This window comes from Egretta garzetta, unplaced genomic scaffold, assembly GCF_000687185.1.
Source record: "Egretta garzetta isolate BGI_Z169 unplaced genomic scaffold, ASM68718v1 scaffold143, whole genome shotgun sequence".
Classification (NCBI taxonomy): Eukaryota; Metazoa; Chordata; class Aves; order Pelecaniformes; family Ardeidae; genus Egretta; species Egretta garzetta.
This window is the reverse complement of record NW_009259310.1, coordinates 63,180-69,419: the sequence shown is the minus strand read 5'-3', so window position 1 is coordinate 69,419 and position 6,240 is coordinate 63,180.

Below are 6,240 nucleotides of genomic sequence, written 5' to 3'. Positions count from 1 at the left end.
CAGCTGAACTCTGATCTGAGATTATTCTGGAAAGCAGTTCATTTCCTCCTAGTCTAGATGCCACAAATAGACTCAGTTCAACCTAAGCCTAGAAGTTCCTGTTTCTGTCCAAGGAGAGAAAGGAAGCCTAGGATGACTAGCTCCAATGGAGATGCCGAAACTGTGGCATGTAAATTGAATCCAGCTCTTCCATTGGTCACTCAGCTTGGAAAGTAGTAAACTGCTCTCTGGAAATCTCTACACTTTCCAAGAAGCCCACAAAGACACCTTAGACCTTGAAGCCCAACATTTTGATATAGATGTAAAAATGTGAACAAAAGGTGTCCTTACCTGGCTGAATTAATTACATTTGGCAAAGCCGCCATCTGTAAGCCACTGAGTATGTAGTTGGGCAGCACCACCTTAGAAACACTGAACAAAACCAGAACAGATTCCAAAAGAAGCAGCACTTGGGGACTCACCTCCTAGCTATAAAATCATACACTGTGGTACTGAGCTCAGTCTGGTTCTTGAACATGCCAAAGCTTTCTCGGGTCTTTTGCCATTTGGGGATTCTGTTCCCTAATGAATAATTAAAAATGTTGTGGAGTGTTTTGTGTGTTATCCAGACATTACTGAACTGCTTTTTTTTTTGTTTGGATCCAGATAGGTATAGAGAATTAAATGTAACTTCAGTATGGATGTTTCTAGGAACACAGCAAGGACAGTAGGGTGATGAGAACTTTCGACCATTCCCCAAAACCACTTCCAGAATTCCTGAGCTGTGTTGCAAGCAATGTCACGTAAATCTGGATGAGACATTTACACTAGGTGAAAGAGCTGGAACAGCTCATTAATATGACAGTTCAGATCTATATGATTATGGTGGGATTTGTGTTGACTGCCTTTACATAGAGTGAGCATATCCATCTGGCCTAGCTGTTTAGACTCCCTTCACTGGGTTTCTCCTCCAGCAGGGACTCAGGACTCCTCAGCTATGCCCGTGTGTTGAATAGTGACATGAGCTCTCCTTCACATCGCTGGCTGTACAAGTGCACGATCTCCGGTCAAGTTTTTTCTCTGACAAGCAACACTGTCCCAGACTAATCTTGGGCATTGTTCAGGAATTAGCATGGGCTAAGGATAAGTCCCAGAAGGTATTAATACTCTAATTAGGAAATAACAGTTTAGTTATGCAGGTCTGACCATGCCGGCTGGCCTTAGCTGGGGATCACATCTGGGGACTACTTATTTTATCACTGCATACATAGCTCTAGTTCAAATCATCCTGGAATAGAAAGGGTACCTGCAAAGTCCCATTCACTGCTTTCAACACTGTCTGATTTTTTTTCTCTTTTAAGCTAAAAACCATGAAGCCTGCTATTTAGGAAAAGAAGTCTGTTTCAGGGTAGTTGAAGAGCTGTGTCTCTTCAGCAGCTCATCCTCTTTGGGATCTTCTTGTTCATTTACACAGTGGGCCTGATGGGTGCCATGCTCACTCTCCTGATGAATAACAAATCCAGATCCCACATGCCTATAAACAAAGAGATTCAGGGTATATTTCATCCCTAAATTTAGACTACTAAACACAGATATCTAAGCCTGAGTTACTTGTCTGACTCCCTTATGCTGAAGGAACGATCTCAAGAAAGCATTCCATCTAACCCGAGTCATTTCCATTAGAATGCGATGAATCAGTCTTTGGAAGTGTTTCTTCTATACTTTGAATGTCTCGGAAATACAGGCCTATTTCGTTTTGTCCAGCAAAGCTGGGATTATCTGAGGGAGTCACTTTCACTTTTCTTAGTGGTCAATGTAGAAAAACAGACACTTCCAGAGGAAAAGCTGGAGTGTCCTACTTTAAACGTTACCCTTAGAGTGGGGTGAATCACAGCTATTGCTCCCCAGTGACTGTATGTGGGAGGCAGGTGACTAACCCAGGTGTGTGGATGTAGTTTGTAGTTATCTAAATTTTGTGAGATTAGTTCTGCCGTGGACATCTCAGAAAGGATTCATCAGCCCAGACTGAGCATCCATGTTTGTCTCTGATCACCAAACCTGTCCAAAGGAGCTGGTCAAGAGGAGGGCTCCTAAAGTGATCCAAGGGCTGGAGCACCTCTCTTATGAGGATGGGCTGCGAGAGTTAAGGTTGTAAACCTGTAGAAGAGAAGGCTGTGGGGAGACCTGATTGTGGCCTTTCAGTACTTAAAGGGGGCCCATAGGAAAGATGGGGACAATCTTTTTAGTAGGACCAGCTGTGACAGGACAAGGGGTAATGGTTTTAAACTAAACCAGGGTATGTTCAGACTAGATATAAGGAAGAAAATCTTTACAATAAGGATGGTGAAACACTGGACCGGGTTGCCCAGAGGGGTAGTGGAGGCCCCATCCCTGGAAACATTCAAGACCAGGTTGGACGGGGCTGTGAGCAGCCTGATCTGCTTAAAGGTGTCCCTGTTCGCTGCAGGGGGGTTGGACTGGATGGCCTCTAAAGGTCCCTTCCAACCAAAAACGTTCTGTGATTCTCTGATTCTAAAGTTACATGAGATTACTTTCATTGCTCCTCATGATATTTAAGCCTCAGTCCAGGCACAGAAAAGATGAGAATAGTAGACAGGGATGCATCTTGGTCATGGAAAGGAGTGGTTTAATGACCCTATCTCAAGATGGTACAGAGATTCTTGTGTCTGCTACAAAGATCTTTAAAGAAATGTAGGGTTCCAACTATGCTGCATTTGAGCAGCTCAGAAAATAAGGAAATCTTCACAAAGTTAATATTTTGGAGTCCAATCCATTTCCTAGGATCATTGTAAGCCTTGCAGCTGAAAGATATGAAGGGTCACAGCAATGGCAGGAAAAGAAAAGATACTGCTTTGTATGTCAGCAAGGATAAGTATTTGGGGTAGGAAGGTATGTCTCAAGTTGAGCTATGGCTCTTGCACTGACCCACCACAGTAAACCTGTGTGATTCGAGAAATAAGATAGCAGATATGAACAATATGACTAGATGATTGCACTAACAGAATCACAGAATAGTTGAAGTTGGAAGGGATGTCTGGCGATGGTTTCATCCAATGTCCATGCTCAAAGCAAGATCAGCTAGAGCAGGTTGCCCAGGACTGTGTCCAGCTGGGTTTTGAGTAACTCCAAGGATAGAAACTCTCTGGCCAACCTACTGCAGTGTTCACCACCCTCATAGTAAAAAATAAAACCCAAAACAAAACCCAAGGTTTTTTCTTAAGTTCAGACAGACCCTCCTGTGTTCCAGTTAGTGCTCATTGCCTCATGTCCTGTGAGTAGGCTGCTAGGCCAAAAGAGCATCCCACACCCAGGGCAAAGCTGCAGCAGAGGACTGAGGGATGGAGGAAAGCAATGCAGTGCAGTGTGAATGCAGTGAAGGCTGCAGCTGCACCCTGCTGCTCCCTTCAGCGTCCGTCCCTACTCTCAGAAGTGGTGAAAGCATGAGCTTGCACATGTGGAGAGACATGGCGTGGAAGATGAATCTCCTGCAATCACCTGCCCAGGTTCGACAATTTCCCTCACAACCATGTGGATTTTGCACAGATTCTTGTAGCAAAAAGCCCAAAGTTTCTTCTCAGCAACAGCACACAGACGTAAGCAAGGGGAGTCACCTGTGTTCTGCATTTATTTTCCAGGATAAGAGTGACTTTGATGCTGGTTTTTTGCCCTCCTCAAGCCTGAATGCACTGGGTGATATTTTTATGTTTGCTAACACTGTGCATTGCTTTTTCTTCACTGGTTGTAAATCCATGTTATGGTCTTACACATGTGGGATACCTGTTCTTTGTTTTCCTTACCACCTCCAAAACTGGTTCCACGTGGTTCACAGGGCTCCATTTCTTTAGTGAACAGTAATGGACCAATGGTGGTTCCATGGCCTGCAGTGTGCGTATCTGCTCCACTGATGGCCTCATGGGCTGCAGGGGGACAACATGCTTCACCATGGTCTTCTCCATGGGCTGCAGGGGAATCTGCTCTGCCGCCTGGAGCTCCTCCTCTCCTTCCTCCTTCACTGACCTCGGTGTCTGCAGGGCTGTTTATTTCACATTTTTCTCACCCCTCTCTTGCTCAGCTGCTGTGTGTTTTCACCCTTTCTTAAATACATTATCACAGAGGCACCACCAGCTTCACTGATGGGCTCAGTTTGGGGCAGTGGTGAGTCTGTTGCGGATTTAGCTGAACCTGGCTCTGTCTGGCACGGGGGCAGCCCCTGGCCTCTTTTCACAAAGACTACCCTGCAGCCCCTGTGCTACCAAACCCATGCCACAAACACAATCCTCTTCATTTCACTTTTATTCCAGGGTCATAGATAATCCAGTCTACACAGAATAATAACTAGTTATTATTATCTACTCATTACAGAAATGTATCAACATTATTATAAGCATCATTCCATCGCCCAAAGCAAAGCCAACACTAAAAACAACCTAGGTAATAATCACTGAGTCATTCTCCAGGCAGAACAAGGCAAGTCCCAAGGCTTGCAGTGCTAACACGAAGTCTATGGCTTGCCAGTTGCAATGCCAAGGCCATATGTCTTCAGCTTCAGCACAGTGCCAAACAACCCCCATGTCAGGGCTTGCAGTATAATCGTGGTCTGCAGAAAACTCGCTTGGCTGCCTGCAGGTAGGATCAATTGGAAATACTTATTTATGGATAGTGAAGAAATGGTGTTTGCTTTCACACCACAATAAATCCAGAGGCTCCCCCAACAAGACATGACCAGGGATGGATTCTCATCTTTCTCCTCTTGTGTAAATCCAGACTCATGCTTGGATCACAAGGGGTCTGGAAATGGGCTGGTTTCCAGCCGCAAGGGTCTCCCCAGCACAGTTGTCCTGAGGCATAGGGTAGCCATAAGCATTGATCATCACCACTCAGTGGAGCACATTTTAGGTCCTATTTCCCAAGCAGAATGGCTATTGCAGGTGGATACTGATTTTTATTTGTACAGACACAAGTCGTGCAGAGCATGCACCACTCCAGGCTTCGGATCCAAGCTTCCTGTGCAAACGTGCTGCTTTTAGTTGGGATAGAGTTAATGATCTTCACAGTAGCTGGTATGGGGTTACGTTTTGGATTTGTGATGAAAACAGTGTCCATAACACAGGGATACTTTAGTTATTGCTGAGCAGGGCTTACACAGGGTCAAGGCCTTTTCTGCTTCTCACCCCACCCCAGCAGCGAGTGGGCTGGGGGTGCACAAGAAATTGGGAGGCAACACCACTGGGACAGCTGACCCCAACTGACCCAAGGGATATTCCACACCATATGATGTCATGCTCAGCAATAAAACTGGAGGAAGGTCGGCTGCTGCTCAGGGACTGGCTGGGCATCAGAAAGTTGGTGGTGAGCAATTGTTTTCATTTGCATCACTTGTCTTTCTTGGGTTTTACTTCTCTCTCTTATTTTCCTTTTCATTACAATATATTATTATTTTATTTCAATTATTAAACTGTTTTTATCTCAACCCACGAGTTTTCCCACTTTTACCCTTCCCATTCTCTCCCCCAAGCCCGCTGGGGGGGGATTGAGTGAGCAGCTGGGTGGTGCTGAGTTTCCGGGTGGGGTATGATGGTCCTTTTTGGTGCCCAATGTGGGGTTTCAGCCCACAACCCTGAGATCAAGAGTCTCAGTCTGCTGAGCTAGCTGGGAAACAGAACAGTTGCTGCAGCCATTGGAGGCATCCAGCCCTGGCTGGCAAGCACTTCCAATGTGAGGACAGCCCTGGGCACAGTGCTGGGTGTAGGCAGGTGTATTCACAGAATCACAAAATCGCAAGGGTTGGAAGGGACCTCGGGAGATCATCTAGTCCAACCCCCCTGCTAAAGCAGGTTCTCCTAGAGCATGTTACACAGGACTTCGTCCAGGAGGGCTTTGAATATCTCCAGAGAAGGAGACTCCACAACCCCCCTGGGCAGCCTGTTCCAGTGCTCTGTCACCCTCAGAGTAAAAAGGTTTTTCCTCATATTCAACTGAAACCTCTTGTGTCTCAGTTTGTATCCATTGCCCCTTGTCCCGTCGCTGGACACCACTGCAAAGAATCTGGCTCCATCCTTGTGACTTCCACCCTTAAGATATTTGTATGTATTGATGAGGTCCCCTCTCAGTCTTCTCTTCTTCAGGCTGAACAAGCCCAACTCTCTCAGCCTTTCCTCGTAGGGGAGATGCTCCAGTCCCTTTATCATCCTAGTTGCTCTCCTCTGGACTCTTTCTAGGAGTTCCTCATCTTTCTTGAAC